Source organism: Silene latifolia, chromosome 1, assembly GCF_048544455.1.
Source record: "Silene latifolia isolate original U9 population chromosome 1, ASM4854445v1, whole genome shotgun sequence".
Classification (NCBI taxonomy): Eukaryota; Viridiplantae; Streptophyta; class Magnoliopsida; order Caryophyllales; family Caryophyllaceae; genus Silene; species Silene latifolia.
In genome coordinates, this window is record NC_133526.1 from 128,338,931 (window position 1) to 128,352,701 (window position 13,771).

Sequence of the window (13,771 nt, forward strand, 5' to 3'; positions counted from 1 at the left end):
ATCAGAGTTCTATTTCAATTGAGGTAACCGATCCCTCAACTCAGGATACCGTTCTCTCAAGTGTAGCTTGAGGTTGTGCATAGTTCCATGATTCTCTTTTATAAAATATGTCCTTAACCTATTTTTGGGACTTCGCGATGACTTTGTAGATATGTCCTTGACTTCAAAAATTGTCTTATATGCTCCATTTGAATCAAGCTTGAGTACCTAAAAAATATGTATACTAGACAACATACCAAGCTCATGAAAGCATAAATAAAATAACTTAGAAATAAAACGTAAACTTGACATGCTTCAAAACCTAATAAGACCTAGTGTCTACAAATTTCTGTTTTTTGATGATGTCAAGTCTTTCCTTATAATTTTATTTCTAAGGTCGTTCCCCCCTCAAATAGATATCATCCAAAAACTTAAAGAACCATGTGTCATAGGATTCAATGTATCAACCATGATGCCTACGTCAAATATTTCAAACGATATAGAAACTAAAACTAAAAAGAGAAGAGAACGAACTATTAAAAGTCGTCTAAAGGGTTGACAATCAAATCAATCTAATCGTATGTATATTTCCCCCTCATGATTTAATCGAAAAGGACAAGTAACTAGAGTATTACCATGCAAAACTAGCACATAAGATCAACAATATAAGGACATGCACCAAATCAATAAAACAAATATTCGATTAACAGAAAAAACAAGAAAGACTAAATGTTCACACACACAAAAGTACTTAACCAAAAGATAAGATAGTGAAGGAGGTAGGATCCTAAAGGTTGACAACTAGTTGGATCTAGGGTTAAGATTGTTAATAATGTAACGATTTCGTGACGGATCATCATACATCTATCTCAAACGATCCATCACCTCATTGTGCCGTGAAGCTGGAATGGTAGTTGTGCAACTCACCAATATAGTAGCCTCTGATAAACCCGCAACCAACTTATCACTACCAAACCTTATGCCATCCATATCATTAAAGAGGCTAGAGACACACAAGGAAATGTTATCCGTGTTAGTCTTAACCTCAACCAAGGGAGCCAGGGACTCAAGAATATTCTTGCTTGCAGCTTCAAATTCAGTTGTAACTGTATCAAGCTTGCGACTAATTCACAACATCCAGCCATTAATCTCATTAATACCCCTAACCACCTCGTCTTTACTCTTAGATCCTTCACTATATCCCTCACCAATAGTCTTTTCAGCCATTCTCTCCAGCATTCTCTTCTCAAAATCATCTATTTTTGTAACAATCAAAGTTTGAATGCTATCAAGTAGAAACTGACTGTCATTAACCCATATTACTTTTTTCATGGGCTCAACATGAACCTCCTCATCAACATCAGCAGCTACACAACTTATTTTCGGTCATATTGAGTATGTGTTAAACCAAGTCTCTAAACGAAGTGTGGATGACACTATTATCATTCCTTATTGCATGTGGCTATCTTCACTGTTAAAATTAAAGGGTGTTGTTGGACGATTGGTTAAGCTAGTCGCGTGTGAGGATTATATGTCTGATGCAATCCTAAAGCAGATGAAGTTGCTTGATGAACGTGGAATGTTAAAAGGAATGGAACTCTCTTAATCATTTTGCATGCAAGGATCAAGCCTTTGTGATTCCGAATTCATCTAGCGTTGTATCTATCGTTGTTGTAAGTCTCTAATTCTTCTAGTTTGAATTAGATTGAGTTATGGTAAACCCTAGTTTGGGTTAATTTGGGGGTTTAGGGTTTGGTCATCATATGTGTGTTGATTGTTGATTATCATTGTTGTAGGTGACGATGTGGTATTCGTTATGCATTTGTATGATTGAGTGCAGCGTAGCGGATTGCGAAAAGGTAGGGTTTCCCTAATCGGTTTACTGTTTAATTATTATAAGAGTATGTTTGTATTGTGTACGATTGATTATCTGCTGATCATTGTTGGTATGTTGGAGTTGGTGTGGTTGTTGATGATGTTCGCGAGGTGTGTCCTCAGCTGAGTGGAGTCACTTGCGGGAGTGGCTTCACGCCCTAGTTTCGCCCTTTGTGGAACCCACCACAGAAGGGGATGTGCACATTAATGAACAGGGTTATTGCTCGTTGATGAGAGGGGCTTAGGTGGGGATTGACTACGGTCTCCCACTGGCGGTGAGGATTACCTATTGCGACGGGTAATCTGGCAGGGCTACACACTTCGGTGTGTAGTAGGTTACTATGTGAGATCGGGAGTTGGGAGTGGATGATGATTAGCAGTTTGCCTTTTGTATTTGTCTTATTTTGATTATATAGTAACTGACCCTGTTGTTGTTTTACAAAAACTGTGGTGATCCATTCGGGGTTGGTGAGCAGGTATGGGATGGTTTGCACGAGGGATAGCTGGGATGGAGTCATCACGTGTCAGTAGAGTCTTCCGATGTGTCTTGAACATAGATTTATTTCAGTTGGTTTGATATTTTAGAACAATTGTATTTCACTTTATGGTTTTGGGTTTTGGTTATGTAATCACTTAAACTTATTTACTTAAAGTATGTTTCTTTATGGTGAATTTTATATACATTGCCTCGGGTAACCGAGATGGTGACGGTCTCTCATGCTAGGGTGGTCCTGGTAAGGCACCATGGTATGTGGAGGTGTCACACAGTGGTATCAGAGCGACGATTTTCGAACCTGTAACTAATGAGCCCAATGAATATAGAGAGTCAAATTAAAATGAACCCGGGTAGGAGTTGTTAGGAGCTAATGCAAAGAGTTGGGAGACGTCCTAAAGTCATGAACTCGCCCTACAACTTTAAACCGGTCACTATGGGGTGTCATGGGATCGCTATGTGTTTACTTATGTTTATATGAATATGTTGGATGAGTGTTTTGTGGTTGAATAGAGGTGTGGTGGAAAAGATGAAGGTAATTGTTTATAATAACGTGAATAGTGGTTGGGATCGCTACTAGTTTACCATTGTTTATATTCATATGATTGGATGAATATGGTGGACAAATATGTTGGATGAATAAATTGTATGAATGCGTTGTATGAATATGATCGATGAATTGGTTTGAAAAGATAAAGTAAGTAATTGCATGAGAATATGAAATTCATGTGGAAAACATGTTTATGTGATGGAAGCGAATTTTCTATTGTTGCCATGTTAGTAATATGTGAATAGGTGATTTATGTCGTATATTATGTTATTGTTTTTATGTAAAGTTATAGAATAAAAGCATGTGGATAGTACAAGATTGATAAATTGAATGTTGTATAAGCATGATGAGTGCTATTGTTTGGCTTTTGTAGATGGTAACATGTGGTTAGCGATACTGGTTTTATGAGTACTAAGTTGGTTTTGATTACCTTGTTGTTGTTTAAGTTTTTTGGAAGTAAAAATCTAGTAGTTATGTTGTCCGATTATAGAGAGGTTATCTTTGAACTGATATAACTTGAGATATATATATGATTTTGCTGTGATTCCAATTGGAGGTGATAGCTTGTTCTCTTACTATTCTAACTATAGGTCACACGCCCAAAATGACCAAGTAACGAGTGAGATATGACTGTTTTACGAAAACTGGACGTTGCTGAGAACTGTGTCGGTACTCGACCGAGTAAGATAATACTCGACCGAGTAAGGGCTACTCGACCGAGTATTCCCAATATTCGACCGAGTAATCCTTCTGTGATATGGTCAGCTTCTGGAGTCGAAAACTCGGCCGAGTAATATAGTTACTCGACCGAGTATCCTATACTCGACCGAGTATGCCATGTACTCGATCGAGTACTTCTTTGGGCGGTCATTTCGAGTCGGTGGCTATTTTCTTACATTTGTTTTGAGTCGTAGGGTATGTTCACACGTATATTTTGGGTCTTAAAGAATTATTTATGTATGTGACGGTCTTGATACGTAAGTTACCAGATATTATGATGTGGAGAATGCCAGTTTATGGAGGATATGTGTTGGGTAGAAAGGACATGAGTATACCGAATTGTGACGGATAGTATAAGAATAAGTGAAGTTGACGAGTTATTGAGATAAGGAGCACATTCTGTGAGCTATGGTGAGTGAATTAGTCGTTGACTTAAGTGGTGTAGTGATGATCGTATATGGTCAAGTGAAGATAGAGCAGTAATGCAAATTCGAGGAATGTTATAAACAAAAGTTGAAATGAGGGATGTGAAAATTATGGTAATTTGGGATATATAGTGATTTCTGGAGAGAGACGATTATGACGATGTTGGGTAAGGAGATGAAAATGGTGTCTAGAGAGCTTAGATCGAGGGATGCCGCAATAAGGATATATAGGTAGCAGTTGTTATGGAGATTTCTATTACTAGAAGGTGAGCCTAGTGTATAATCATTTGGAAGGTCACGGGAAGAAGTGAAGCTTGGTTATCTAGAATTATTAGAAGAAGATGTAATGAATTAAGGAGAAATCATTGAGTGGGTGGATCTATCGGTGGAGAGTATGAGTGAAAAGTGTGATGAGTAGGATTGTTGATAAGAAATAAATGAGAAATAATGACATAGGCTAATAGAATTTTATTTTTGGAAGTTAGGAAAGAGAAGGATGATGGTAAGTTGATTGAACATTAACAAGAATTAGGGGACATGAAAGTCAGGATTCATGAAATTGTGTGATGCTACCATGAGGGCGTGAGTTGAAGGAGTATATATATAAATTACACGATGACTTGTCAGACCTGAGTTTGAGGGTTTAAAGGAGTAGGAAGATGGCAGGGTGTTTGTACGGTAGAAGACTATGGTGGTGAGGTAGGTGATTATATAATCAAGGATAAAGGTTGAATAGTTGTTGAGGTAAATTTTGTTGATGGATTTAATGTTCGTTATTTGGGGTGATAACCAGGAGAGGAAATGAATTGTTATATTTAGAGGTGATGGTAAGAGAGTAGTTACATGAAAGATGGTGGCGTCGTAGTGTTGTCTCTAGTGGTTAAGAATGATGTTAAATAGGGGAGTTAGTTGTTCTAAAGAGATTGTTTTTGTGGAGGCCTGATTAGTATGTATGATGTGAGGGAGTATAAGATGTGGATATAGGAGGTGTTCATTGGTAGTTGGGTACTGATGATATGGTTACGTCCGCCGAGTGGTGATATTTGTGTGTATGGGAGGATATGTTATGAAGGGCATCTGAGTTAAGTTCGGATGAGAGATATTCTTTATCAAGTGGTAACTTATGTAATCAGAATTGGCTAGTTAGATTCGATTATGGGTCCATGATATGTGTAAATGTTTGTATGAGGTTCTGACCTCACGAGTCATGGTATGGTGTAATATTTATAAGTCGTTATATGTTATTCCGTGTAATATGTTGCGTTGTGATTTAATAAAGTGGTTTTAAGAAAGTCTTCTAGTCACGGAAGTTGTACTGAGTCAGTGTTATGAGATTGTAAAAGTTGTGATGTCTGTCGATATGGTTGTTGTACCTCGAGTGGCAATCCGGACATGGTTATCTAGAGTGTTGTTTATTTACTGATGAGACGAACTTTCGAAAGTATATATCAGTTATATAGATTGTTGTTTGTTTACTGCTGGTTGCTGTCAGTGTCGGCCTGGGCATATAGAGTGTTGTTTTGTTTATTAATGTTTCTTACCAGTTTCAGTTTGGGAGTGAGGGTAGAGTAGGATATGGAAGAAAGTTGCGTATATTTCCGTTGTTGTCATGGTATGGTGATATTCTGTTAATGGGACACAGTTGTGAGAGGTTGTTAGAATACTTTCAATCTTGTTTTAAATGAGGCATGGTTGACATAGTTATGGCAAGAGTTTTGTGGAATGTGTGTGTGCTGAGCTGGAAGCGGCGAGTGGTTCGTGATCTTTATTGGGACTGTGAATATAGAGTGTTGGAAATTAGTATTACGTTAAGTTATGGATGAGTTTTACAGCAATAAAAAGGAAAAGTTGAGGATCTAGCGTGAGTGTGTGTAACAATTGTGGATCGTGAGTTATGATTGTGGAGATAAGTGCATGTATAAAGAAGTATATCATTTTGGCGGTAATGTTGAGGAGATAGAGTAGTGGTTATACTGAGGATTTTATGATATAGGTTAAATGGAGTGCAAAATAGTTGGAGGCACGAGAATTGTTAGAGAAAGAGAGCCCGGGATATAGGAATGGTTGTGGGTGTTGAGATTATAGTGGGTTATCGTTGACATGCGGTGGTAATGAGGATTATGGAAGGTATAGCAAAGGACCTAGTATTTGTGAGTTACGAGGACGTAACATTTATCTTAAGAGAAGTAGGATGCGACAAGAGAGTTTGAGGGTTATACAGGTTGCAATTGGAAGTTTGAGTGTTGGTGTAGAATAAGGATGGATTGGTGTGATGGTCGATTTTATTATAGGTAATGGCAGTGCTTGTAGTAGTATGATGTTTAGGAGTGTGAGTAAACTTCGATAGAGTTAACAGATTGGGTGATGATGTTTATGTGTGTGAGTAAACTTCGAGGACGAAGTTCGTTTTAAGGGTGGTAGAATGTAACATTCCGTTTTGGTTTTGGCAGTCGTTCTCGCTCGCTTGACAGATTGTGTTGGTATTAGAATTGCTAGTAAGTTGGTGGCTGTTGTGTTATTGGCATAATGGCATTCGTTGGTATTATGAAGTTGGAGAGGCTATTCTACGGTTGATGCTAGGTTGGGTGGCATTGTTGAGGTAGGCCTTGTTGGGTGAGTTAGTGTCAAGGTTGGAGGATGAGTGATGAGTGGTGTTGGTTGGTAAAGTGGTTTGTGTGCATGGTATGTAGGTATGGGTGTGAACTTCGGGGACGAAGTTCGTTTTTAAGGAGGGAAGACTGTAATACCACAGGTTTCGGTATAGGGGTTACTTGACCGAGTGGGCCACAATCGGTCGAGTAAGGTCTTGGGTGTTATGAGTTTGGGTTCTGGTGAGTCAGTACTCGATCGAGTATGAATATACTCGGTAGAGTTGGGCGTACTCGATCGAGTACTCCCTGTACTCGACCGAGTACCCAGTTGGTTACGGGTAATTTTCGGAGATTCAATTAAAAGAGTTGAGGGGTATTTATTATATTTCGTCAGTTTCTAAATCATTTTTACAATCCCTAAAAGTTTACTACGACTCTCTCTCAACTCTCTTAATCATTTTCCAAGCAAGGATCAAGCCTTTGTGATTCCGAATTCATCTAGCGTTGCATCTATCGTTGTTGTAAGTCTCTAATTCTTCTAGTTTGGATTAGATTGAGTTATGGTAAACCCTAGTTTGGGTTAATTTAGGGGTTTAGGGTTTGGTCATCATATGTGTGTTGATTGTTGATTATCATTGTTGTAGGTGACCATGTGGTATTCGTTATGCATTTGTATGATTGATTGCAGCGTAGTGGATTACGAAATGGTAGGGTTTCCCTAATCGGTTTACTGTTTAATTATTATAAGAGTATGTTTGTATTGTGTACGATTGATTATTTGCTGATCATTGTTGGTGTGTTGGAGTTGGTGTGGCTGTTGTGATGGTTGTTGATGATGTTCGCGAGGTGCGTCCTCGGCTGAGTGGAGTCACTTGCGGGAGTGGCTTCACGCCCTAGTTTCGCCCTCTGTGGAACCCGCCACAGAACGGGATGTGCACATTAATGAACAAGGATATCGCTCGTTGATGAACGGGGCTTAGGTGGGGATTGACTGCGGTCCCCCACTGGCGGTGAGGATTACCTATTGCGACGGGTAATCTGACAGGGCTACACACTTCGGTGTGTAGTCGGTTACTATGTGAGATCGGGAGCTGGGAGTGGATGATGATCAGCAGTTTGCCTTTTGTATTTGTCTTATTTTCATTATACAGTAACTGACCCCGTTGTTGTTTTACAAAAACTGTGGTGATCCATTCGGAGATGGTGAGCAGGTATGGGATGGTTTTCGCGAGGGATAGCTGGGATGGAATCATCACGTGTCACTAGAGTCTTCCACTGTGTCTTGAACATAGATTTCTTTCAGTTGGTTTGATATTTTGGAACAGTTGTATTTCACTTTATGGTTTTGGGTTTTGGTTATGTAATCACTTAAACTTATTTACTTAAAGTATGTTTCTTTATGATTAATTTGATATACATTGCCTCGGGTAACCGAGATGGTGACGATCGTTTATGCTAGGGTGGTCCTGGTAAGGCACCATGGTATGTGGGGGTGTCACAGGTGAAGGCGCCAATTGAGAACTAATCATAACATTCTCATCAAAGAAGCGCTTGTACCTTAACTTTGCCTCGTCATTAACCGATTTCCACCCATCTCTTGAATCTCAATTCCCTCAAGACTAAGACCTATAAGATTGCCAAACTGCACCATTGTTATTTTAATGAACTTTTCACCAAAATTAGAAAATAGAACCTTCTTCTGAATCACTACTACAGATATAAAGGACAACAACGGCTATTAATCGTTGTTAATGAAAACAGCAGTCGTTGTTGTTCAGGGCCTTGTTAAAGGTTTGGCAATCTTGAGGGTATCCCAAAATTGGGCTAATTGCACTGAGAAATATCATGAGAAGTAGCAGGAAATATACCCCAAACTTGATATTCGAAGTCAGCTTTAAAACTTCGCAAAGCAGGAGAATCACTATACCAATTAGACTAAAAGATGCGACCATAGAACAAAGGGCATCTAAGAACCTTACCAACTTGTTTTAGTCCGTTCTTGGTGAGTCGAAAATCATCGAAAGCTTGATAGATGGACTGATTTTCCAACAGAATGGCAGTAGATTCCGAGTCCCCTTCCTCAAATTTCTCGACTTTTGGCTTCTTACCCACAGATTGATGAGACAAATCCATGGACGTGTCAGAGTGAGTTGACTCAGAGTCAGGGACATGGACAGAGGAACGAGTGCGAAGGTTGCTCTTAGGGGTTTGGGTTGATTTCTTGGGTGCCACGGTTGTTGAGAAGCAAAAACAAGAATTTGAAACGAGTTTTGGTTTAAGAAAACGGAAGAGAGTAAAAGTCGTTGATGGTAAAAACAACGTAAAGGTGAAGGGTTTTTATAAGTAGTAATAATTGATGTATGGAAAGTTGTGTTTTGGTAAAAGAGAAAGAGGAAGTGACGTGAAAGAGAGAAGAAAAGAATGATATTTTACAAAATATCTTCGTATTAAAAAAGAGGAAGTTGTGAGGGAATATTTTGTGAGATACATTAAGACACAAAAAGATGGCAAGATATTTTGTAAGAATATATCATACTACATATGAGAAACTATTTCATTACGAAGTATATTTTTATCACTGAAAAAAAACCCGTGAGTGTTCGAAAGAAATTCCTAATACATGAAATAATGAAATGGGTTATTTAATAGGAATACTCTAAATTATGGATGGTCTTCTCAAAATACTCTAAATTTCATTTAATTTTAAAATAAAACCAACTATTAACTCCCCTCTCTCGTAATAGACTTGTGTGACCGACTACCGGATAATCAAGTCACCTTTTTCACCATTAATATTTTAACACCATTATTCACCATTAATATTTTAACACCCTTATTAACCACACCTCATAAACCACCGACGTCACCACCAACATCAACCATCAACTCCATTATCACTTATCAGTGACCTTAACCCCAACATTCCCACCCACCGACCAACACACACAACTAGCATCCTCGCCTATCATTAGATTCATCAGACTACTCGCATCTGATTCATCCACTACAAGAATTCCTGTTTCGGGCGACTTGAAATGGCGACTGACTAAAATAGTCGCCAAATTGGCGACTGAAAAAAAATTTGGGCGACTACTAACTGTCGCCAATTTGGCGACTACCAATTTCCTCTCAATTATTAGAGCGGACGACTAAATTTCAGAAATGGCGACTGAAATCAGTCGCCAAATTGGCGACTACCACCTGTCGGTCGCCAAATCGGTCGACCATCCGTTTAATATGTTGAAAACACGGGACTCTTTCTCCCCTCTCTCTTACTTTACTAAAACACAAACACACAAACACAACTCAAACGCAAACACCTAATCCGACCACTACTCCGACCACCACTCCGACCACCATCACTGCGACCACCTCGACGCCGGCAAGCTTTCCTTCTCCCTTATTTCGGTTCATACTAACCTATTTGAAGGTATAATTTCTTTGTTTTAAATTTCAATTTCTTTGTTTAATTTTAGATTATTTTGTTATTGTAATTAGTATTAAGATGATTTGATATGTTTATATAAACATTTGTGTTGATTATTAGGTTTCTAAATGTAATTTAATTGGGTTTTGGTGAAATTGGGATTAAGGGTTTTGTAGATTTGGGGTTTTGATAGTGATGATTGTGGTTATAGTAGTGTTGTTAATTTTGATTAATATTAGTTTTGTTAGTGTTGTTGATTTTGTTTATTGGTTATGTTGTTTAGTGAATTAGTATAATGTTAGTAAGGTGGAACTTGGTATATGTTAGTAATGTTGAATATAGTAAGCTAGTATAAAGTTTGTTTTGTTGAAGGTAGTAAATTATTATAATTAGTTTGATGTGGAGTATTTTTAAAGGTAGTAATAAATTAGTATAGTTAGTATAATTTTAGTTAATTAGTATAATTTTAGTTAATTAGTATAGTTAATTAGTTTGTATGGATTATTGTTAAAGACGGCTAGTATGAAACAGAAGATGAAGGGGCATGTTCCTACTTGTTCGACTGACGCTACGCCCCAACAAAAAGAAGAATGGTTCAACATCTTTCCTGTATGTTTTTGTATATATTTAATTTGTTAATTTATATCTAATTTTCAATTATTAATTTATACTAATAAAAACTTTTTGTAGAAATCCTTTGATTGGCCGTCGGAATTGGAATAAGTAGTCCGTGAAAGGTACAATGTTATTTGTACTAAAAGATATAGCGACAACATCTATAAGACCGTGAGGAGGAAAAAGGAGCCCGAACATATGAAAGGTGTGTATTATTTTATTAGTTTGATTACTTGTATTTAGTTATAATTAATTTATGTGACCATTTTATTTTTTCTAACACTATTTTAAATTTTAGGTGAGGCATATCTGGTTCTAATGAAGAAACATGCAACCCCGGAATTTAAGATCAAGTCGGAGCGAGGTTCACTCAACAAAAGAGGAGGAAAGAAAGAAGGCATTGTTGAGGCTACTCACTACGGGGGATCTCGTTCTTTCTTGGACCGTGTTTTTGGAGTAAGTCTACATAACAACACCTTAGATTATTATTATTATTATTAAAAAAAATTAACCGTGAAAACCACGAATTTATGCCTTGTTTGTTTTTTTAGAAGGGGAAGGAAAATGGTAAGGTAGAGATGACGGCTCCCGAGCTCTTTGCAGACATGCATAGCAAGGTTGACGAAAAGGGTAATAGGCATTGGACTAAGGTGAAAGACAAGGAATTATATGTAAGTTTCATTAAATTAGTCAATTTCCCTTAATAAGATTATTTATTATAGGTAAATTTTTCATGTAACAATAACCTTTAATTATATTTTCGTTTTTTGTTTTTTTGATTTGTAGGATGCGTATTTGCGTGAAAAAGAGAACAACCCCAATAGGCCCGATAGTGATATTTGGTTTGACTTGGTTGAGGGGTACAAGAAGGGCTCGGTGTATGGAACCGGAGAAGTTCATGGAGTTTTCTACAAGGCGTCAAAAGCAAGGACTTCTTCAAAGTCCAAACAAACTTATGAGCCGGGAATCGTAAGTGTCTTACAAGCACAACTTGATGAAGAAAGGCGCCAAAACGCCGAAAGGGATCAACAAATGCGGGAAATGAAAGAAAAGTTCGACAAGATGGAAGCCTACTTCACTTAGTGCAACTCCGGTCCCCGTCCCCATTGGCAAGATCCTAATGATCCATCCGGAGGAGGCGGTTTTGGCGTGGGTGCTTCTTTTCCTTGTGATTGACTTATGTGCCCCTTTCCCAAAACCTAAGAACATGGTAGAGTAAGTTAGGCTTGTGACGGATTTGGTTTGATTAGGATTTGTTGGTACACTTGTAAACTTGGTTCATTCTCATTTTATATATGAGATTTTGTTATTGGTGTCCCATTTGTGTTGTGAGTTTGGTTTGCGTTGGTGTTGTAGTAATAAAAATGCAGGTACGAGCAATGAATGGATTGGGTAGTAGGAAAACCGAATTTTCATGCAAAATTACACTAAAATTGGCGACTGAAATGTATTTTTGGCGACTGATTTCAGTCGCCAAAACAGAGTACCCAAACCAGTGGCCACTGGTTTGCCAGTACCAAAGGCGACCACTTGGCGACCGAAAGTAGTCGCCAAAATGGCGACTGATGTTGAAGTAGTCGCCAAATTGGCGACTGAAAGTCAACCATGGGCGACTGATGTCAGTCGCCAAAATGGCGACTACCTTGACTTTCCGTCGCTAATTTGGCGACTACTGTCAGTCGCCATTTTGCGTATTTGGCGACTATTTAGTCAGTCGCCAATTTTGGCGACTGAAATCAGTCGCCCGAATTTCATTTGGCGACTAAGGCCTGCGACTGTATTCTGGCAACCAATTTCAGTCGCCAACTATAGTCGCCCGAAACAGGATTTCTTGTAGTGATCTATTGATCTGGTAATTTGTTAATTTTACATTGTTTTTGAATTACAATTATTATTTGGGTTAATTGGTGCTTTGAAGGAGGCAGAGGAGGTGGGTTATTGTTGGATGAAGTGGTGACCTTGTTGTATCCGTTTTAGAGTGCTCCCTAAATAATATGCTAATCACAAGTATCAATCACTTGAGACGAATAATACTCAAAATATGTCATCATCTGCCTTGTAATAATCCCAGCATTTGTGGGGATAATCCTTGATCTATTACTCAAAATCAAGAATGGCAGAAAAAGCAGAAAAAAAGCAGTTGGGTTCTTGAAGTTCCGTCCACCATTATTGAACTAATGATTAATCGTACCAATTGATTTGGAGAAATTAAAAAGTTGAAGATCGATGATGTTGATGCATATTCCTATTTATGGAAGAATAATGTTAGAAATTAAAAGTTAGAGCAGATGAATATGAAAATGAGAGAGGGGGAAAGTAGCTCTATATTAAAGTAGTAAATGGGAAAGGGTGAAGAGAAATTAAGATTAAAAGAAAGAAACTGGGGATTATCTATATATAGAGAGAGAGAGACAAGAGTTCAAAGCATTAAGGTCTTAACTAGTAATTAATGGAGAAGGAAAAAAGAAGGGGTAAAAAGAGAACATGAAGACTAAAAGGAACAAGATGAAGATTAATCAATAGGAAAAAAAATGGGCACCGAAAAAATTTCCCTGCTACAATAGGTTAAAAAACAACCAATTCTATTTATAGCGAATGGGGATACTAGTTGGTTTTATTGGTAGTTAAAATAAAGGTTGTAATATTTTAAATACATATTGAATCATGTGATATAAGATCTAGTGTAAAAACAAATATCTAACTTGAATCTTAAATTGACCATAAATTCTATTAAAAAGCACATATACAAATAATGCATCAAATATGTATTCACCTTACATAATACGGTTACAATTCAACTTTATCCAGAACTAATCAATCATTGAGAGAAAATAAACGTTCAGATGTCAATTATCATTAATTAAGCCAATTTCTTAACGAATTTTTTCAAAGCATTCTCTAGTTAGAGGCTTAGTAAAAATATCAGCTTTTTGATCATCGGTAGGACAAAAGATTAATTCAATGTTTCCCTTCTCAACATGGTCTCTAAGAAAATGATGACGGATATCTATATGTTTAGTTCTAGAATGTTGGGTGATACGGTCGTTATGTACCAAAAATAAATACCTAAATATACTAACAAAAGCTAGTGATAAG